Source organism: Corvus hawaiiensis, chromosome 12 (assembly GCF_020740725.1).
Source record: "Corvus hawaiiensis isolate bCorHaw1 chromosome 12, bCorHaw1.pri.cur, whole genome shotgun sequence".
Lineage (NCBI taxonomy): Eukaryota > Metazoa > Chordata > Aves > Passeriformes > Corvidae > Corvus > Corvus hawaiiensis.
The window spans coordinates 11211196-11234877 of record NC_063224.1 but is presented as its reverse complement, the minus strand read 5'-3'; the positions used below and the strand labels follow the sequence as shown (position 1 = coordinate 11234877).

At 33.5% G+C, this 23682-nt stretch overlaps 1 long non-coding RNA gene across 17 annotated transcripts in view; it reads right to left on the bottom strand.

Annotated features, from left to right (window-relative positions):
- LOC125331968 overlaps positions 1 to 23682 on the bottom strand; it is a 51132-nt gene that overhangs the window by 9401 nt on the left and 18049 nt on the right. For 10 of the 17 annotated variants that reach the window (XR_007206304.1, XR_007206295.1, XR_007206302.1 and 7 more), the window contains 5 exons: positions 22987 to 23058; positions 18922 to 19060; positions 5673 to 5855; positions 3137 to 3223; positions 738 to 819 (listed from right to left, as the gene is read on the bottom strand). This is a non-coding gene — a long non-coding RNA (uncharacterized LOC125331968). The remainder of the gene's footprint in view (positions 1 to 737; positions 820 to 3136; positions 3224 to 5672; positions 5856 to 18921; positions 19061 to 22986; positions 23059 to 23682) is intronic. The other 7 variants (XR_007206298.1, XR_007206301.1, XR_007206299.1 and 4 more) reach the window with 7 other exon arrangements.

Below are 23682 nucleotides of genomic sequence, written 5' to 3'. Positions count from 1 at the left end.
ATCAGTAGGTTTTCTATTCTTCCACAAATTAAATAAATCTTTAATTTAGTAATTATACAATTTTAATGGAGATTGACCATCAAGAGAAAATGGAATAAAAGGATATTATTCATTCTGTATAAGTCATATTCTGTATAAGCACATACTATCTCAATCAAAAAATTTGAATAAGAGCAAACATTATTATTATGAAATTGGACAAGACTAATTTATATTTTTTCTCATATGCATTTACATAATAGCTGTCTGCTAGATCAATCTATCTATCTCTGGAAATTCTAGGGCCAAGGAACACTTTCTGCAGCTCTTAGACTCTTTGTAGTACTTTGAATTCAGAAAGCAACAAATGTACTACACTACACTGGGTAGGTATGTGCTTTTCAGATTCATTAGTGATAGAATACTGCTGATAGATTATCTCTTTTGCAGAACAAATTTGTTAAAAACAAAACAAACAAACAAACAAACTCCCAAACCAAATCCCAAACCACAGCACTAAACTAACATTAGATGCGGCTGCAATACTCTGTGCCACATGAACCTACACAGGGAAGAAATAAGATCAATTGTTCCATCAGAATGCAGTTATCATTCCTAGCTGAAACAAATTTTTTTCTAGTTAGTTAGTTAGGTATTGACTCCTCAGTCTAACCTCCTCAAAAGAGACAAACAACTAGGTGAACCACAAACATTACTTACTAAGACCTATAATAGAGTTTTCCAATACTAACATGTACCTGTCAGCGAGTGGATCTGGCTTTAGAACAGACTTGAGATACTCTCTTTCTGCACAATTATCTGCCTGATCCACATTTATCACTGCAAAGCAAATCAGAGTTATTATTAGTATCAAATGCTTTTTCACCTTTTAGAAGAGCATGAGGAAAAGAACAAGGAAAAACAAACATTTGTTTCTTTCTTTTCTAAGGAAAAGCAACAATGTTAGAATCAAATCTGAAAGGTCATATGATCTAATGGTGTGTCACTGGCAGGTTTATGTGCACACTGTCAAAAAAGATACAAGCAGCATCTAAGCATGCCACATAGCTGTCACTTTCTGTTAATGGCAATAGCACTCATGATTTTAAAAGCCAGTGGTCTTTATTGCTTTGTATTTGAAGTGATTTACTGCATTTTCTTCCACTGAGGAAGCCAGTGATAATGATAATGTATGGCAGAGTGCTTGTCCTTTTTGACAGCCTCAGTAATTTAATCCTCCTTTCCTGCCACAATATTTCAATAAGAGAAACCTCTAGACCAATGGACTGGAGAAAACCACAGCCTGGGGAGTGTGAGTGAGTGCTCTGAAAGCTTTTCATTGTTTTAATTTAAAATACAAACACAAGGATCAGCTTTTAATTTTTGCACTATTAGTATGACCTCGAGTGAAAGTTAGCCTTGGTTTAGAAAACATACTAGCAGAATGAGAAGCAGGGTATTAAGAAATTCTTTAAGAAGTTTTTGGGCATCTTATATTACAGAAAGTAGCTGCTGGCTTGCAAATGGTATCAGCCTGCAAAAGCAGCAAACTACTATGAAAGATTATAAAAACTGAAAAAGTGTTAAAGGAATTTTTAAAAAATTAAATAAAGAAGTGAAACTGAAAAGGTTTTGCTGGGACAACTAGAATGAATACAGGCCCCTAAGAATCAAACATAGCTGTTCAGAAGAGTTTTCATTTGGTTTTGAGGGGAGAAGGTGGAGCTAGAAATTTGTCTGTCATTAAACTCCAACATTTTTAATATCCACTCTCTTCTAGTTACTCTGCCACTGTATTCACAATTCTTTTTCACTCTCCACATCACAGTAAGGTTTCCTTTTCCCATGTGCAGACAGAAATCTTTAACGTATCTCATACTGTCTTCTGCTACCCAAAATAAACTTACTTGTATAACTAGAAAGTATCAACTCTGCTAAGGAGCTGGGAGTATTGGAATACAGAAGTATGAGGAGCTATGAAAGCCTAACTTCCCAGTAGAGGGATTTACTAGAGGACATATCTCTGTTAGTCCTAGGAAACCCATTTTCCAGAGCTACTGATTTTTCAGTTTTCTCCAAAGCTGTTCCCCAGCACCTACATGGCCAGCAGAACTGCTGTTAGGAATGGGTTACTATCACAATACAGCCAGTGCAGTTACTTAGTTGCTGAGTCATTCAATCAAAGAAATCTGCAATTTGCCACCTTTTTCTCTACTATCAGAAAGCAAAGCACTGGCGTTCTGTCTTTGAATCCTTATCTTCCACTCAAAATTTCTTACTTTCTTAGGTTAAAAGAAGCTGTTATTGTCATCTGCTGCTCTTTTGGACATGTGGATGACTTTCCACATGTGCTACTCTCATGGCCAAGTGCTCCTGAGGTCACCACAGGAAGTGATGGGGAGGCAGCAGGGAGACAGATGGACAGCCAAAGAACTTCAAAGGAAATGCCACATCAACAGATTCTTCCCTTTCCCATAAGCACCCAAATGGAATTTCCTAAGTTTACCAGTACTGTATCTAAAACAATTTTAAATTCAAATTATTAACAAACCTAAGGAGTTCAAATTTATTTCACTCAATGGCAAAAATTCAGACTAGTAAGTAAAACATTCGGCACAAGAACTCCCTTCAAGTCTGGGGAAAATGATTAACCAGAGTTTAAATATATTTTTAGATCCTGATGAATAACATGCTTTCATAGCACCCCTTAGGACTGCCTGAACTTAGAAGCATTAACATTGCTGCAAGGCATGGAACATCTCATATTTCTATCCAATTAATTGCAAAAATAATCCAAAATTAACTTGTGACAGTTTGCCTCTAAAATTATCATTTTAAAGTTAGTCCTAAAGAAGTACTAAAACCTGAAGATTACAATGACCCTGGAATCTTGTTAGAAATCTTTGCAATTCAAAACATTGTTCTGCTATGGTTCAGTTTTTTATAGTTCACATTGTAACAAAACTAAGTGACTACATGATGAAACAGAGTTTCATCACAATGAAGAAAAAAATACTCTGCAGTCTTGAGCTTTAATGCAGAAAGGGAATAAACATAGAGAATTATAACAACATTTCCTGATGCAAAGCCTTAAGATTGAGGAATCCACCTTTTAGAATAGGTGGATTTTATTCCATTTATTTTTAATAAAACGTACTGTTTTATTAAGATGTTTCCCACACCTCCTGTTCTTTTAGTCTCCTTCCACTTGTACTTCAAGTTGTTCAAATAGTCACATGTTCACCTGAGAAAGAAAAGTTTTTGAGAAATAGAAGCTTCCCAATTAAATTTCATATAAAACCTTTGCAAGGTTTCATAAATCTTTCTTCTGTTTCTGCTGTTCTCTAGAACCACTGCATAATTTGGCAAGTTCCACTGTTCTGTGAATTTGGAAGCACTCTTGGATACTCCAATTACTCTTTTCATTGGTAACAATCACAATAGCTCCTCAGTCACTATAATTATCAGGAGATACAACACAATGTCACAGGCAATCAAAAGGTTTGCAGCATAATCCTGAACTGTGTAAACTTCCCCATTCAAGTTTCTATTCCAAGACTCCGGAAGGAAGAAAATTATCTTCTAACCATTCTTAGTGAAAAACTAATAGTTAAAAAAAAAAAAAAAAACCAATTAATGCCAAGTTACACGCTTGAACCACCTGTGAAAATGGAAATTCATGGGATCTTGTATGTCCAGATCACTGGAACTCTACTATGTTGTTTTTCAACAAGGTTCTGTTAATCTTCTGTATCTCACATGCCAAACAATGACAGTGAAGAATGTGCAAAAGGTTTTCAAATGTTTTTTAAGCAATGAATCTCATGAAGCCTTCTGTAGCAGTTAAGATGTTTTTAAAACAGTCAATCTGTTCCAGTTACAGATAATATTAAATGCTTTATTTATTATAAGAATTAATGGTTTTTTTAGATTACTTATGGACTTACCCTGATTTTCTCCATGCAAAAGTCTAAAAGACTATTAGTTTCCTTCTAAGCTCAAAGTAAATTTCTTTCTACCCATGCAAATCTCGTTTTTATTAAAGAAAATATTCAATTAACCTCAAATATTCAGCATACTCAAATCTAATTAGACATGAATAAGAGATGCAGCAAAGCTATAGTAAACACACATGCAGATTTCATTACTATTCTCTTACTAGCTTCTCAACTGGCATTATCAAAAAGCAGACTCATTAGGGTTTTTCCCCCTATATGCAAAACTAATCTTGAGTAGAAATTAGACACTCAATTATCTAAGCAAACCTCTGCAAATAACAACCACATCAGTATTATGCTGCAGAGTACAATCCTGAAACAATTAAGACCAAAACCCACCTTTTTATATTGATTTGTTGGGATATTTTGAAGTTCAAAGAGTTTTATAATCAATATCCAAGCAGCAAATAGAAAAATCAAAATTGCACAGCCAGGTTATGATTAACAGAAATAATACAATACAGCACTACTAGATTGGAAAGCCTTATGAATTACAGTCTCCAAATCATGATGCTATTTTCAAATATCACAGCTTGAAATGTATTGAAGTTTCATAATTACCTTAAAAGTCTGAAATTTTATTCTGTATTCATCATAACTTTCCTGCATTTTCAGGTAAACTTGGCAGAGCAAATACCTAAAATACTATCATGCTTAAACTATACCTAGTATACCCAGGAATCAGAATATTGTGTAAGACTTTTATACCTTCTGAATGCTTGTTATATTCAAAGCAATGAAAATTCAAAAAGCAAGAGAAATTAAAAACCTTAAGAAGCTTTTATTGGCTTATGGTATTATTTCAACAAGGTTTTGAAAAACATATTTCATTTATGTCTGCCTATCTAGAACATTTGGAGAAGTGTCTACAGAAGCTAACAAGATGAATATTGTCCAGCTCATAATAAGAATTCTTATTTATGTAACATCTTATTTAACATATGATGCCAGGAATCCCATTTGTTTGAATGGAAGGAGGCCTCAGTGAATGCAGGACTTTGTGGCACTACTGGTTTTTTTTGTGGTTTTCTTTCTTTCCTAAGGCCTTACAAAGACCAATGTCCTTCTTGGAGTCACAAAAGTTAACAATTGCATTGTGTATCGACATCAACTACTTTCAAATATTCATTTATTAGAGTCTAGCATATGCAACATGCAGGATTAAGTATTATGAAGTAAATAGCAACGTATTAGTACTAAATACAGTTGAGTAATTTCCCATTAAAAAAATTTCTTATTAAAGGTACACTGAGTATTCACAAGTGATGATCAAGTCCAATTACATATTTTCTCTAATTGTAATTTAGTTGTACATGGCTGGATAGAATGTTTTTCTTTTGCTGTATCATGTATCAATAGAAAAATTAGTTCATCACACTCTTTCAAAAAAAAAAAATTAGTTATGTAAAGCCTAATTTTAAAATGTATGCATTACCAGCATATTTAAATATATTGCAGTTTCAATTTCTTACACAAGCCTACTTTTGTTTTTCATTTTATACTTAATAATTGCATCCTTATCTCAGTTCTTAAAAACCATCATTAGTATTTCCCAAAATATTGGGAAAAATGACAAATACAACCAGTACACAGATAAGTGCAAATATAATGTACGGGAAGGCAGGCATTATTGCAGGCATTTTCCTAAGAACTTAAGGGAAAGAACACACCTGCTCAGGGATAGGTCACACTCACCAGTGCTATAGTTACAGTCACTCCTCTGACCACCTGTTGGGTTTGGAAGTGACAGTGGATTGTCCTCTGCAGGGAAATTGTTTCATCTGCATTCTACACACAGCTGCTGTATTGTTTCATCTGATGTAATCTGTGACTTAGTAAAACCAAGTGATGTAATTTTAATTCAGATTTTTCAACTTCCTATTTAAAAACAAAACACAAAGCAAAATAATTATTTTGTGTTTCTTGAAGTGTTAACGCAAACCAAGCATACATGTGAATCATCAGGTAGTTGGTCCATTGATTGATTTTGACATAGACACAATAAGAATCTAAACCTCATAGCTTGCAGTTGAGAATATTGTTGCAACAGATACCGGCTGACATTTGATGTTTAAAATATTTTTGCAATAGTCATAGCCTACTGGAATTTAGGTTAAGATCTTTATGTACTAATGCTATCTGAACCACTAATTTCAGTTGCCATTATTTTTAGCTACACAGCAAAGTGAGCCCATAACTGACTGAAAAAGTTTCAGTAATATTAGGTATCAAAGTTTTCCAAATGGAAGAGAATTGTTAGTGCCTACTGCAGACTATACCACATTCAATAAAAATCCACCAAATCACAAAGTAGTTAGGCATGTAAAGTACAACTGCATGTAAATGGAATTCAACTTCATATACTGAACTTGACTAGTTAAATCAAACATACCTTTAAAAGTTAAAATTAACATCATAAAAGTAAACATAATTGTTCTTCATCAGACCTGTTCTTACTCTCTTTAAGCAAAATTACATTCTTTTCTTTCTTGTAAATTTGTCTCACACTATTCAGCAAGGTCTATAGTATTTTGTACAGATACATTGCAATAAGGTTTATGTATTTAAGTGTGAATGTCACACTCAACAGAAAGTCACAAGTACTTCCCTAGGTAACTGTAATTTGAAGAAAGAAAAGCCACTCCAAGGTTTCCAAAGTGGAGTATGTAGGTGAGCATTCAAAGACAATATTCTTCAAAGAGTAAACACAACACGTTGGAGTACAGATATGTCAAAAAAAAATTCTTGTTACTTCTTTCATTTCTTTCAAGTTCATATCTTTATTAAAAATATTTCCCCTATGTAGAAATATTTTGACAATTTTTGATTTTAAACTTAAATCCCTTGAAGTATTAATCACATTCAGAAGATTAGCTTTCTAGATTCAGTGTTCGAACTGCAAGTCAATATTCTAATTTATTATGCAGATAGCTTACATTTCCCCAAGCAAATTATATGATTAATCAAACTGAAAAGCAGGTGTATCCTATTGTAAAAGTATCCATCATATAGAACAATTTCCATTGCTGTCAAGTCCTTTCAATATTTGATGAAGTAATTTTACCCCCTCTTTTCAAAAGACATTTCCTTTTATTATGTATCCTAAGACACTTTAACTAAAAACCCAAATCTGAATATTTCAATAAGGTTGTTTTATTATTCAGTAGATTCATGGAAATTTTACTAGGATGACAGAAAAAATTCCACACCATTCTGTCTCCACTAATACAGGTACACGGCTTCAGCTGGCAATATTACTGGGATTAGCATAGAATGATGAAATATTTAAAGGAATTTTTTTTTCTAAAATCTAATAAATCAAATGACTGCCAAATGTCATTAAAGTGATGGTCTCTGACTTGAATATGCTTTTCATATTCAAATTTGAAAAGAAAGAGATGAAAGCTTGGAAAGGTTACTCAGTTTCAACTAATAACCTCAAGCACTCTACATTCACATGCATAAAAAATGAAATTGGCTCTATTGTCTAATTTTACTTCAGAAACAACTCTTTTCTTCTTGCACTGAACAGATGTATTAGCATCTGTATTTAAAGGGATATGCTGAGTGGTTTTGTTCGCCCCAAAGTATTTAGCAGCTATGTCAGACTAGTTTGTACACAGACAGTAGCTTATGAATCAAGTCCAAATACAATATCCTGTATTATAAAGTATTCCTTTTACATATCTTAAAATTTGTTTGACATATTTAACACTTGTAATTGCATACAGTAGGCAAAGAATATTACTTTTTCAAGGCTAGTGGGGTAAATCCAGGTGTTCTGCGTTTTAACTTAAACCGAAGCAAATAACTGAGTCATACTATTAGAAAATTATAAGAAAAAATAACAAATTATCTTGGAGCTTAACAGTCAAGACTATTTTGAGTCCCAGTTTTATTGATACTAAGTGTGAATACAGCATATACAAAGGAGAACACAAGCTGATTAAAAAATATATTTACAAATAAAAAATATAGAACTGCTTAAGAATAGCATTAGCTATCATGTAACATTTTATCATTAATACAAAACCACTCACATTATGTAGCCATGCTGAAAATATATGTAGCATTCAATATATGATAGGAATTCATTTTTAAACAACCATTTATATTTCTATGATGCAGAGTGAAGTATGTTATTTAAATCTTTTCCTAGGTTGTTTTTTTTTTAAGCCTTGGTCTCATTTATTAGGTACTGCTCAAGTGAACAATGGATAGTTTGTCAATTACTGCCCACAAATAATTCTATTTAATGGGAATAAAATTACTCTTTACATTTAAGCATTTAAAACAAAATTCAATACAAAATTTCACCTAACACAGAGAATGGGCAGATATTAAAATAAAGAATATTACATGCTTGCAAAAATGTCTCATAGAAACTGGTTCAGTGCTTTCATTTCAGGTGAGGAAAACAAAATATGGGTAAGATACTTAGTCTATGTAAAAATGGCTTCTCTACCATTTAATACCGAATGCTACCCAGAGATTTGGAAGAATCACTGCACTCCTTCAAAAGCTTTAGGATTAGGGTAAGTAAGTAGGTAAGAATTTGAAATCTTAACTTTTCTCACATTTCTGATTTCTGAGATTAAAAAACCCTTGGTTTAATTCTGTAATTAGTCTTGACTGCCATCTTGAAGCAGCTGTGTATTCCATATTTTGATTTCTTTTTTGGCCACAATAAAAGGCTAGCACTTTGATGTGAAAAATAAAATTCCAACTGTCTCAAATGGTCAACAACAGTATCCCACAGAAATAAGTGCTTTAAAAAGTAAGTTTGTGCTTTCTGCACAGAACAGTCGAGTTGAAAATACCTTGCTTAACGTTCCTATTTTTTACATCCACAGTTTTAACTAATATATTGCCTTGAAAAACTCAAAATAAAGGGAACTTCTAAACTGTAAGGTCAACTTGAATCCTCTATCTACCAGTGCTCAAAAATATGTGTGCGTTACTCCTTAGCATTTTATATATTTCCAGAGTCCACTTACTTCTATTTCAAGCAAAGAGCACATAAAATAAACTACAAGCTATTCTTCAATAATGACAAGTAATCATCCATTTGCTATCAATATTTCAATCACTATGAATATTGATTAACAAATACATTACTGAATGAGAAATAATCCTCTTCCTCTATCAAGTGCTGAATCCCTGTGATCATCTTATTAACAATGTCAGAATAGAGCCACAAAGAATGCTATTACAGGAACGTCAATGTAATTCAAGTGTACAGAGACACAAACATTACTCATTAATTATGATTAATAGGACAACACAGAATCATAGACACATAAGAATACATATTGCAAAAAAACTATTCTAGTCCTGTATGCAGTGACTTTTCATGTGAGGAATAACATCTTCTATTTTCACCTTTTCCCCACACTGGTGTAGATGTGAGAACAGAAAGAAGGATACAGAAATGCTCCCTGTTCATTCTCCACACAGATGGGACTTACTAAAGTGCATACACCTTAGACTCTCCCTAAGACTTGGGACGAAGAGATCTCTCCTTGTTGAACAGCTCTTTTGGAGGAGAATCCCTGCTGAAGGAGGGAAAGGCGCATATAATCTTTCCCCAGCATTACTGTTCTGCCACGTGCTAGGAGCAGAATGAAATGGCCCAAGACTAGCACCATAACATGGTTTGATGCAATCCCTTCAGCTCTGACTAGAATTAACACACTAACAAAAAAATCTATTTGTGACAATGAAAACAACTCTGGTTGCTGCCACTCATTTTTCAGACCAGAATAAATTCATCTTTAATATCTTCAAAGGCATGAATTATTTGCTACAGCTTGAGTCAATTCAATGATTAGGTACTGGCTCTCTATGTGAATCTGTAATGTACCAGCAATGTACTCCTTTTCTTTCCAAAATGACAATTTCAAATTCAGTATAAAGCATCAAACACTTTAGAAAATACAAAGTTCTTGAGGGAAGTGTAGCTTTCCCACCACAAGCATGACAACTATACATCTGAACACGAAATCACATCTGTACTTTGCTCATAATAGAACTTCTGATCACTCGAATAGTGCTTTCTTTCTCTTCAGCTTGCCTCACACCCTTTCTGAAGAAAAAACATAAAATTGTTCCATGTTCTTCTCAAGTGGAATTGGTTTTAAAGATTTGATTTTGCACCTTTCCCGTGGCACTGCCTCAACTAACAGATTTTAAAGATAAACTGTTTCTAGGGATGAATATATACAGAAATATAGATACATCTGGACCTGTTGGATTGGTGAGATACAAACTTCCATAATTCTGAATTTTATTTTCTCCCCAAGAAGCCGGGAAAGCTACATAAGCAATACTGTTACTGTCCTGAACTAAGGTACACCTACTCTTGCAGACTGTCTCAAAGAGGAAATTTCACTTTTTTAATGTTTAATCACTCACCTTTGATTGATCCATCAGAAAAAATAAAAACCAAATACCAACTCTATCAAATCTCAAAGCCAGTTAGCTACACAAGTACCAACTAGTTACAAAATTCAGTAATTCAAAGGTTGTGAACTTACAACTACCTTTCATTTCAAAGGGAAGCAGGATCCTTAAGTTAAAAAATCATGAAAGGCAGAAAACTCCTTGAGGAAAAAAGATAGCTGTACATTTTTGGTACATTAATACACACCAACATTTAAGTTACACAAATAAGATGAAATAAGTAGAAGTACTTTGTAAGAATCTAGTCCAAGACAAATATAATGGGATTTCTGCCTTTCTATACCCAGCTGTGCATGTATTTTTCTATATGAAGATCACAGACTTCTGCCTTGATTTAAAAAATGAATTTCAAAAATCTGTATCTGAAAGTTAATCCATTAAGGAAAAAAAGTAGCTCTTAGAATGGGAAGAAAGCAGAAATATCAGTATAGCATCTTCGTTTCTTAGGCGTGCATCTGTAGTGAAAAACTGCATCAAATTGCACATTTTTAATGTGGTTGGGTTTTTTATTTAGAGTTTTAATACCTAGTATTTGATATTGTGTCCTCCCCTTGTCATTACAGTATTGTGTGAGAACAATACAGACCTTCAAAAATGAATAGAACTTGATTTTTATAATATGCATATTGTGAAAAAATGATGCTTGGTGATATTTATCACAACTAATCAAACTAAAACTCTGTTTCAAATCCCATCCTTTGCTTTTTAGACCTCCAGTTAGAAAAACACATTCTATTTGTAAAGTCACCATAACTTACTTCCATGTCCATAAATTCTGATAAATAGTCTCTCCAGTAAGCAACTGCATTTGTATTCATAACCTCAAAAAAAATTACTAGCTAGGTTGAGAGTGACTCCACTGATGCTTTTCCTGTGGGCTTACACATTCATCCTTAAATCTGGTCTTCTACTTAATTTCATATTCTGACTAATTAGTTTTATTTGTTACCTAAAAAATAATGGGTAATGACTCAAGATTCTGTAGTTTTCAATCATTTTAAAAGCTGGAGTTTGGTGGTTTTGGGTATTATTTCTCCCTCTTCTTTCATTTTTTCTATCACAAAGAATGTACATGCTTTCAATTACAACTTCAAAGTGTATTTGACAAGGGGTAGATAGAAGTTGTAAATCCATCATTTCAGCATAGTGTGTACTCAAACTTCTGTCATCTCACACTTTATCAGTGGCAAAACACATCTTAGGTATTTCCTGGATTCTTTAAACTTTCTTTTACTTTAGTTTCTAGATTACAGTGACCCCCATAGCAAACAACCACCTTTAAGAAGGAGAATGGCAAATGGTTCTTTTTAATCTTAGACCAATCAGTAGTCTTTGAAAGTACTGACTACAAAGTTTAGTAAGTTACTTTTATCTTACTCTGACAAGATGGTTCTGTTTCATAGATTTTATTTCTTGTCTTATTAAATATGCTGGTGCAGCAGTTTTACTTCTCCAGTTTCTTACAGAAGAAAAGCACAAAGCAACCGAGGTTAGCTCTAGACAGGACTAGGAGAATACAAAGGATTAGTATTTCTGGCACAGTAGAATTAAGCCAACTCAGTAACACAGGGTAATACTAAAACCCTAAAATTTAATTCTCTAAATTCAGATTAGATATTCACAAAACAATCCAGGTTGAGGAAAAATATTGAACACTCAAAAATCTCCCTGAAGTACATCGAAGATATTCAAGTCCTGCAAAAAAAAAAGTGTAAAGAGAAATCGTATCAGCCAAAATTTAAAGCTGCAATACAATATCCAAATAATTTCCTTTTTTCAATGAACACGGCTAGCACATAGACGGAAATACACTATTCAAGTAATTGTACAAAAAAAACCCATAGTAAATAGAATAGTATCTATTGCTTTGTTATACATAAGCTTGAAGCTTTACAACTTCTCACCTTAGCACAAATATGTCCTTCACCAGAACCATGCGCAATTGGTATTGCTTTGTTGCTGTCTAAGAAAGATTTTCATGTCAAAATTAGTTAGAACTTGAGATCTTAACTTAGAGGTACAGGTAATGACTGCTATCAATAAATTGCTTTTAGAGCGAGAGAATGCACTTATGGTATCTGCAAGAAAACAAGAGAGATCTACAGAAAAAACCAGAGCACTACCAAAGAAATTGGGTTTGCCAGTAATTGTCTTGTGGCACATTTTAAGACAACTTGGAAGTTGACGGCAGTAAATTTTATTGTGAAAATTGAATGCTGTATAATCTCCTGTAAGGATATGGTGTAGATGTGGGAGTGCAAAGGAGGAGGGGATGGAAGAGTAAAGATTTTTTTAATTTATTTTTTTTTAAATATAAAGACCATGCCAAAGAAAATGCAAATTCCCAGTTTTGATGTCTATTTTGAGGATCTGAAACAAGGCTTTTAATCAATGTATTATACATCAAATTGATAATGTTAACTTCTGATTATTCAAATGTATGAAATATTCATAGAGAACTGTCCAAACTTTTACATTTCTCAGACTTCTTTTCTCTATTAATTATCATGCCTGGAAGCTTTTTAGTAAAAGCAGCAGCCATCAGCCTGACTGAACCTGACAAGCTAGCAAGGCCCAATTACACTGGCACTCTGTGGCACTTTGATGTACTGGAAACGAAAAGAGATAGGGGCAAATTGTATAGCACATTATGTTAATGACTTGATTTAATCCAGCCACTAAACTTTATGTAGCCTGTTAAAAAAGATGCTAACACTAATTATGCCACTTTGGAAAGGAAAGAAGGGGACAAGCATTTCATACCGACAAAGTGAAGCTCATAAATGTTGTAAATGAAATGAAACAAAATGAAGTAATCTATGATTAATCATACATCATAGACAAGAAGAAAAGAGAAAGAAGCAAGTGGTACAGTTAAGTACTGGAAAATCTGTTAGATATCCTTTATGATCAACATATCTAAGAAATAACCATGAACTGTCTAATTTGCAACATGCAAAAAAACCCCAGTATGATCTTAAATGGCTTAAACAGTTTGGCATACAACTCAGATTTAGAGGATAATTAGCATAACGATCTCTAAAAATCACAAGTTTTATTTACAGTGTTTGATTACCAGCAGGACATTTATCTCAAAAGATAAAAGGCAGTGATTTTTAATCTTAAAAAAATACAAATTCAATAACAATTTTGACATGCTGTATTCTATAATTAACCTAAGAATTCATATAAAGCAATGCATATTTTTAAAACCCAATCTGTACCAAATATATTGTTGTCTTAATAGTTCAGAGGTTTTATTGTTTTATCTACTCTTCATGAACATGCATTTTTGTTACCAGAGGAACAGATCAATGGGGAAAGGTAGAAATTGATTAACGTGAAATGAAACTACACTAAATTCTCTCTGAAGTGCTCTTAAATAATTGTGATAAAATAAAATACATGATGACTAGAAAATTACAGAACAAGTGTATTATATTTTGACTTAATAGAGTAGTAGTCATTTTAGTTCTCAAAACTACAGGTGACAATTTTTTAACATTATACATATAAACAACACAATTCTGTCTTCCAAAGTACATTTTGTATCTTTCTGAAGAATATATGAGTGCTAGCATTTCTAAACCCCTTCCACACCTTAAAAAAAAGGGAGCAATATTTCTCATACAAAGAATTGCTTCTTGTTGATAGTTGCTTTGTAGGATGTTTCACAGCCTTGAAAAGAGCATTTAAAAAAAAAAAATTAAGCTACCTCTATGATATCACATTGCAGAACATTAAAAACTGTGAAGTCTGATAGGATCTAATGGTACAGCCCTAGTCCTTTAAAAGAAGGCTAAGACAGATTAGAAAATTATTAACTGTTAGAAGTACTGTCACCAATTTTAAGTACTAGTTTTATACTTAAGATTGTTCACTCAAGGTTAGATCAAAAGTATGAAATCTTTTTTTTTTACAGAACCATCCTACTGAAATACTGTTCAAAGTAAATTTTCCAAATTTTTATTAATGCTGGTTATTTTGTATATATGTCTTCATGCTAATCAATTGCTGGTTTTAAGAATAAGTCCAGAGAACATCATTAGCGTACTTGCCCACAAATGATAATAGGAAAAGAAGTACACTGAAGTGATTTGATACTGTACATATATAACTTTTCTGAAAACTGACGTTAGATACAGCAAAGCTACTCTTAGAGGGCATTAGGCTTAAATTTTTTTTTTTTTTTACTCTGGCCAAATAATTGCCATAAACATTCTGACTCAGCTGTTTAATATTGGTGGATAACGGACTTGAAATAATACAGTCATTGCCATCAGTTTTTACTGACTCAACAGCATCATCATCTTGTCTATCACCTTGATCTGAAAAACATTAAAAGGATCAATGTGGTTAAACTCCTTGTATTGTCCATCTGAGAATTGCTGAGGAACCTGATGGAATATATGTGCTTTTGTAACAAATGAAGAGTAAGTGCCAGGCAAATCTTCTCTTCCTTGCAGAAGATTAACACTGCTAATCAATGATCTTTAGAGTAATCTAAACTGTATTTTTTTTTTTTGTGGTTTGTCAAAAAAATAGTAGTGTTTTCCAGATGAAAGTGGAGGACTGGAATTATATAAGTCCTGTGATGAACTGAGGTATGAACAACTGTTTTTATACAGGAACATGGCCTGAATTTGTGGATTTCCTCTATGTTTATTCTTTATGTTATGCATACATAAGAATAATGTATCTTTTTTTTAAATAAAAAAATAGTTCTGTATTCAGGAGGATTATTTTTAGAGCATTCTGGGTTTTTTTCTCCGAAGCAAATTACTTATAAACACAACAGAGATTCAACATCATGTTTTTCCAGTTTTTCTAATGTACTCTTACACAGAAGCTGCAAAAAAATGAACATGAAATTTTAGTATTCTACTTGTGCTTTTACTGTAAACTTGGCATCATGGACTTGGTTTATTTCAACGCTAAACAGTTTAAGCTCAGAGGTGGAACAGGATGACCTGCCTTTTATAATCTTTAAATAAATCTGACTCTAACAACTTTAAGTCACAAATATGATAAGACATACTGTCCCTCTCTCTGAAAGGATTTCCAATAGCAGCATTGGCTCTTATCTACAGACAAAAGGAGCGTATTCATTAAAATAGTCTTTAGAACAGCATAGTTCTAAGGGAGAATATAAAGACATTTAAAATAGAAGCCAGGTTTCCTTTAATATTTTATGAATCTAGGTCAGATACCAGATTTTTGCATTCAATTACAATACAGTTTCCATTTGGGAAGAAAATAACACCACCATATCCACTACCCAGCTTCAGCTGTAAAGTACACCAGAATATAATTTCTGTCATGGAGCTTCTCATAATGAGGCAGCTCCCACTGCTAGTAAGAAATGCTTTAGTAAACGGAAAGAGACATAGATTTATTAACAAAATACAGTTACTTATTCATAAAAATGAATTCTACCTTCTGGTTCCAATTCTTCAGTTATTTCTGTCTCATTTCCAGAAGTAATTGATGTTTGGTCAGCTAACTGCTCCTCTGACAGATGTGAGAGCTTTTCTGTCTCCTGTTAAATTTCTTCAGCCATCTCCACCTTATCATCTGCTAGCCTTTCTTGTTTAACCTCCTGTCCCATATGCTACATAAAAAGATAAACCTACAGTCTTTTTAACACCTCTTGAATAGTAAAACTTACTAAAGTTCAAAACTTGAAGAGTTACAACCCATATTCATTATACAAAGCCTTTAAACAACGGTATTGCTTATGCAGCACAGGAAACAATGAGAAGTTGTCAACTGCAGTAACGAATAATTGATACAGTAAAAATAAATTCTCTAACTATGTATATTTGTGAAAACGTAACTATTATAATCATTTGGTACCTGTCAACATATATACAGCCTCTTAGACTTCCAGATTTATTTATATTTCAGCTCTTTCAGTTCTACAAGACTCAGTTAAAAAAGCAAAAGAAAACAAAAAAACCCACCCCACTACCATCTTATTCAGTTAGCAATTTTACAACTAAATTATACGGTATTTTCTGTTTCAAAAGCAAACTAATATCATATAAAAAAGAATCAGCCTTGTTACACAGCACATTCTCTAAGGTAAAATGTCTTCAGAGCATAACTTACTCTGAGGTAATCTTACTCCCTTGGTTCCCTTTGAGCTCAATCACATACAGTAACACCTCATCAATGGATACAACATTGTAGGATTATGTCCAGGATGGAAACTTAGTGATGACTGAAGTCAATCATCTTAAACCCTAGAGAAGAGAGGCCCTGTTGTGCTCTCCTGGAGCACAGCAGCAGCACCAACACCTGCACCTGTGCACCTGCCTGCATGGGGCACCTCCCAGGGCTCACAGACCCTCAAATCTGCCACACTCGAAGGACCATAGCTGACAGTGAGGCCTGGGCTGATCCCCACCCACAGATTTCTAGAGTCCTCGAGGTCTAAACCCTGCTTGTTGGGAAACACAAAGGGATTTGATGTGATTTATTCACGGAACCCATGGTAGGTACCTTTTAGGTTGATAGGCGCCTGTACACACATAGAAACAGGTGCACATATCACTTTGTCTGTGTATGTGAATTGATTATGGTATGAATGTTGCTATCTCATATCTACAGCTAAGTCATTGTTGTAATTGTAGTGACCTCTATGGAATCACTTGGTAAATGTTAAAATACTCAGAGATTAAGTGCTGCAAAACTCCTTTGCACCCTTATCTTTGCATCCATATCTTGGCACACTTACCCATCTTCACATTCCCGACTTTAGTATAAATCATTCCAAATTGCTTCTAATTTGATATTCTTTTGTATGCTCTAATCTGTGTAATAAGTGAGCCTTGCCAAGAAACTCTGTAAAGTCATGTTTTCACAAATTTGTATTAAACCCTGCTTTTGCCAAAACCTTTGATAGTGTTTCTTTAAGTGGCCAAACCACTTGTTCACAATACCTACTTAGCTATATTCTTAAGTTATTCCATTCATTCATTACTTCCCCCAGCTATACATTGGTAATTTTTAGTGGGAAGGCAAAACAAACTCCATCCAAACAAGAGCAAAATGTGCAGGGCCAGAAGCTGGACTTCCATGATCCCTGTGGGTCCCTTCCAACTCAGAATGTTCTATGATTCTGTGATTCTGTGAGATAATCCCACCTTCCAACCTGAACCATTCTGTGATTCTCTGAGTACTTCTGCAGTAGCAATGATAAGAAGCTGTAATCAAATCCTAGATACACAGGCCTTGAAGCGTATTAGAATATCTACTCAAGCTGCAGCAACTCTACTCACTAGCAATTGAAAGGGTAGTACCCTGGTGATACAGTTAAGAGTACAAGAAGCTATTAAGTGCTAATCTGGGGAAGGCAAAGACTGGCACTTAAACATTACGCCCATAGGAAGGACAGAAGATGGAAAACATTGCCTAATTTTCCACATTCAGCTTAACCAAATAATAGTACAACCTGTGATATTTTCATGCTCTGAATATAATTTTAAATTTAGCATTATATAATAAAGCTGTCAGTAACAACTGTCAATATGTCATAATATTAATGTAGCATAAGGTATTTTTATTTATTTTAGTATCACTTAAGGCCAATTGTGCAAACACTTGCTGTGGTCAAAGAAAATGTTTAAATATTCAATTTAGTATTAGATGTCAATAAAGCTACTCAGAATCTTAATGGTAAGCACATGATGAACTGAAGCCATGCTTATAAGAATTATTCACAACAAGTTGGCCCACTTCGTTCCATTAGATTGTTCACAGAAATACACCTTTTTAAAAATATACATTTGAAGAATCAAGTCTAAAAATATTCAGGTTACTTTCTGCCTGTGCTCTTCTTTTGTATACTTTATATATTGCCACAGTATATATCACAGTGTTGAGATACAAAAAGAGATTGCAGTCTTAAATATTCACTGAGAAGTTGCTCTACAGCATGGGAAAAACACATATGAAATAATCTATTCAGTAGCTTAGAAGAAAAAGGTATTATTGTAAATGTACACAGCTGTAAACAAAAATCAGTGTATACTGAAAAGATTAAAAATTTCTGGATTAATGAAGTTGAACAACAATTAAACATGGCCAAGGGCCTGTATAGGCTTCATGTAACCTTGCACAGTAAATAGAATAGCGGATTATAATTTGAGAGACACTGTCAGAGGGACCTCTTTTCCATTAGAGCTTTCAATGTAGAGGAGAGAAGAAATACTGAATAAAGAATAAGTATTAATCCAACAGAAGAAGAATAAACGCAGCTGAAAAAATATAAGCCTCATTCAGCATATAATCTGTATTTGGTCGATTTTTGTACTTAATAGCTAGTCATAACCTTAGCATATTGTACAAATGTTCACTTAAAAGGCAGCTTTGAAATCACCAGCAATAGAAATGAAACTTTTCTGGGCAATATTCCTTAACTTCAACATAGGTATGACCTCACATCTTGAGAAAATATTAAATTTTTTCAGAAAAATACCTCTTTCTACTTTGATCTTGTCAAGGATTGCATTTTTGTCTGCTAAATCGGATTTGATAGCCATCTCTAGTTTAGCAATTTGCGTTTCAGTTGCTGTTCCTTTGATTTCCATTGCTGTTCATGGGTCATACAGAAGACACTGTAATAAAACATATGGCATGTGAAAAACTTTTAGAAAGCAGCTTCAACAGAAAATAATAAAGAAAAAAGCTTTTAGTGGCACAGAGACCACTGTCATCATGTCTTAGGAATTAAGTAAACACATGCTGGTCTGCTGCTGTTGAAACCAAGGCGCCTTTCTCAGGCTGCGGTTAAAAAACATGAAAGAGTTTGTGGGATGAGCAAAGGAACTGGCCTTAATTTAGAGCTCCAAAGTCAAAAAGTTGGCAGCATGCAACATTTGTGGGACTAGAAAAGGAATTCAGATGCATATCCCAGAGTAATCCACAACTCCAAACCTCAGCAACTGACAACTAACAAAACCATTCTTTCCGCATACAAAACCTCTTAATGTAGAGAACTAGGATGATCCACCTGATTTCTTTTAAATCTGTGAAACATGCAGAGCATAAAGTCAGTTGCCTGTTCAAAGAAAAATGTTGACCACAAAGTGACAACAGTTTTCTCATACTGTAAAACAACAATTCTGATACTGATTAAGAAGCACATTTAAAGTAATCTTTCTCCTACTTTAAGAAATAAAAACCAGAGATGGGCCAAGAAATTAGAATAACTATTTTGCCTGTAACACATTATTTACTTGTAAACTACCAATCTATGTGCAATAAGGATTGCATGGACACAGAATTAGAACTGTTGAAACCACAACAAAAAGTGTTACTCAGATGAAAACAAAATTAAATACATTATATAATTTACAGTGTAATTCTCAGTAGGCAAAAAGACAAAGCAATGCAATGAGTTTTCATATAAATTAGGCACTATAGTCTTCATATTACTATTTTTCAATACTTGCATTCTTATTTACTGAAAAAAGGTCAATCTTAACCAAGCACAAACTGGTTTATTCACTTTTGTACTCTGAAAAATCAGTAATTGTAGGGTTTTGTAAACTAAAAAAGTCAGTTCCTCAACTCTTTACTTTGGTGAAGCTCATCAGCTAACAAATTTTATATTTTACATAGAAAAATGTACTAAAAATGTTCTGATATCTATCTATTTACCCACCTATCTCTTCAAGAGATCTACGTAACAAGCCTTGACCAGAAAAAGAGAGGAGACAGAAATGCTGCAGCAGGGATAGCCCACATAGGTTCACAGACTCTACATGCTGACTGAAAGAGTTCTGAGGACCTGTAAACGCATTTATCTTGCATATAGTTGAAGAATGGCTCTAAGATTAAAGAAATAAAATACTATAGCATGAATTGAAAACCCTAAAGTATATAGGGTTTATATTCCTGATATGTATTTTTCATTAAGAAGTTGTATTTCCCTGTATTTTGTCTTATTCTCGTATTATAGCTAACCTATGTACACAGTTCTCTAGTCATAGAGCATCTTGTAGTGTGACTGTTTACAGCATGCATGAACTTAGACAAAGCTTCTAAGTCCTGCAGTAATAAATGCACCACTCTCCTATAATTTTGAAGATAATATGCAGGCAATATAATGCACTGAAACCACTACCATTCCACAGTATTGCAAAGGTACAGAAGAGACAGTGCGTTCTTTAATGCTTAAAGTTCGATTGGCTACTAGAAGGAAAGCATAAATCTCTTCAAAAAAAAGAAATACTGTCAGTTTTCACACTTCTGAAAATGTTTTCAAGTTTGAATGATAACACCCAGTTGTATGTGAGTTCATCAGCTTTAGGTAAAATTACTTCACATAAGGATGCAGCCAGGTATTATTTCAGTTTTTCAGAAGACTGTCCTGGGAGAAAAATCATTAAGCATTACTATGATGGTCGTTATGAATTTAGATGTTTAAATGAAGAACATTTTAGAAGACAGGTTTTATCCAAGCCCATATAATGCTAATGTTTATGTCAGTTTGAATTGAGTCCACGTGTGTTGCTTTCTTCTTTCGAGTTTTAAGGTTACTTTTACTTGAATTCATGTGGAATTTCTTTCATATTTACTGTATTTCACTGGAGTTAGAGCCATCTGTGTAACTATAATGGTCAACCACATCTGGCACCATTTCCTTTGGAAGGAGTTTAAGAATTGCTAGATTTGCATTACAAGGTCATATGAAAACAATTCCTCCAAACCTTTTATACAAACGAATTGTTTTCTTGGATACTAAATACTAATGACTAAATAATAAGAGTCAACGGACAAATTCATACTTGTTCTTTGCAAACAGTTCGGCAGTCTTGGCTTTGGCAAAATTCCCATCAACATCAAATAAATGTCCCAAAAATAACTTTAGCAAAGAATGGGTTTATGCACCTTTGCCTCCAGGCACCTGTGGACACTGGCCTACCCACTGCTAGCATACATAAGCTGTAGTAAAGTTGCATTGCTCGAATAGGCAACCAAAAAAGCTGGCCAGCAAATGGTGGTTATTTAATACTTCTCTTTCTAACTGTTACCTATACAGTAACATGGAATGATGAAACATGAATCAATGTTTAAATGAGAATATATGAAAAGACAGATCATTTTAGTAAAAGAAACACCACATTATAGATTACTGTGCTATAATGGAAACTTATTTCAATTTCTCTAGTTAAATATCTTTTTAAGTCATCCCATTATGTTTTTAAGTAGAACAGAAAATTTCAAGCCAAGACTGTTAAGTTGATTTCTTCATAAGAATTATTTCTCTGAATAATGATGGAGAATAAACAAAAACATAATAAGAAATATTTATGACATGACTGAATTTTGGAGAAATCTACAGCAAGTAACTTAAGTGAGAGACAAGTGACCAACTTCACCATATGAAACTCTAAATATTGTGATTATACAACTGTTGCATGTCCTAAGTAAAAAAAAAAAAAAAAACTTAAGCTCTTTGTTCTCACAGTTTTTTATTACTATAATTTTTAAGTTCACCGTAGACTGTACAAAAATTATGACAAATGCCGTAAGAATAATATGAACAAAATTTGGTATCACTCACATTATGCTTAGTCATTGGTATTCTTTGACAGATATCATACTGACAAGCCAAACACATTTTAAGAGAAGAAATAACTTGGATACAAGAAAAGACTTCAAGATGTACTTGCTGCAATTATTAGCTCTAGGACATGTGTCTTATTTTCTAACCCTCTTCAGTGTAAAAGACAACACAGGTTCACAATAAAGGAAAAGTTCATTTGAAGGTCATTTTTTCCTTTAATGTGCTTGTGGCAACTAACTATAATTACTTCTTCTCTGTACCAGAGAATTTCTGAATCATATCGTAACAAGGTATTTTCATTTTCTTTTTAAGCACTGCTCATAAAACTTATACATCTTATTATGTATAGGAACCTTTGTAAAAACTCATGTGAACCTACACATAAATTGCAAGCAGAATCAGAAGTGAAACGGTAGCTATTACCACAACAACCAAACCACCCCCCAAAAATAAACATTGGAGAAGCTGTCAAAGATCAGACTTTATGTAAGTTCATTGAGACGTGCTAGAAGAACTTACACAAATGTTCAAATACCACTTTTTTCAAAAAACCAAAACCAAAAACCCAAATGCAAGAAAAAACCGAAGGAATATATGTCTACCGAAACACACTCTTCTTTCAGTAACCCCAAAAAAATCTACTAGAAATTAAAATAAGAGCTTTTTGAATTTATGTTTGAAATAAAGTGATTCCTACTTATTTTTAATTACATTTTTATAGAAGCAATCTACTATTTCAAGAGGATTAGAACAAGTATGGAAACCAGTCTGTTTCAACAGGGCCTATGAAATACAGCAGAGCCCCATGAAAGTTTCCTTATACAGTCATACAATGAACTGCAGCATGAACGTACTTACACGTGTGCAAAACCACAAAACATGTATACACACACTACAGCACACAGTATATAAAGGTCTATTAAAAAAGGACTGGAATCAAATTTTCTGTATCCAGAAACCCAAGCTTACCTCATGCAGCTTATCGTAGTTTTTTTTCAAGAATTCATTCTCTTTTTCTGAATTGTTTATTCCTTCCTGTAACTAAAATGAAGAGGGAAGCTTCAAGTAATGCACAGCACAAGAGGAAATTACAATGAATGTGTGAGCAGAAACAGCAAATAATTTTTAGGCAATGTCAGGCTATTATTTGTTCTTTTAATACAACTGTCTTAGAAGTTTCATAAGAAGATAAATCCACATGGATTTACATTTGGCTCAGTCTTTTTCATGCTGTTTATATGAAGCTGACACTAGCATGTTGCAGTTGATCAACAGGATCTATTCACATTCTGTCTTATGCAAAACAATATAAAAACCTGGAGCACTACATTTTTAACTTTCCTTTTAGTAAATGAATATCAGTATTAGCTAGTGTATGGCTTTTGCATAGAAAATATTTTTATTGACATTATAGAAACAACATACCCTTGCTTCCAAAACACTCACTAAAGCAGGATATGGTTTTAAAGACATGAGATACTTAAACTGAGAATATCTGCTCTATGCATTACAACACCTTAAAGGTTTGGAGGAAATATCTATGCGGTAACCTTGGTAAACTTGGTTCATGTAAAACACATTTACAAAAGGTAAAGCAGGTGGCAAAACTAAATACAAGTTGCTACAAAATGCAAGAAAAACCAAGTAAATTTGCACACTCTTATT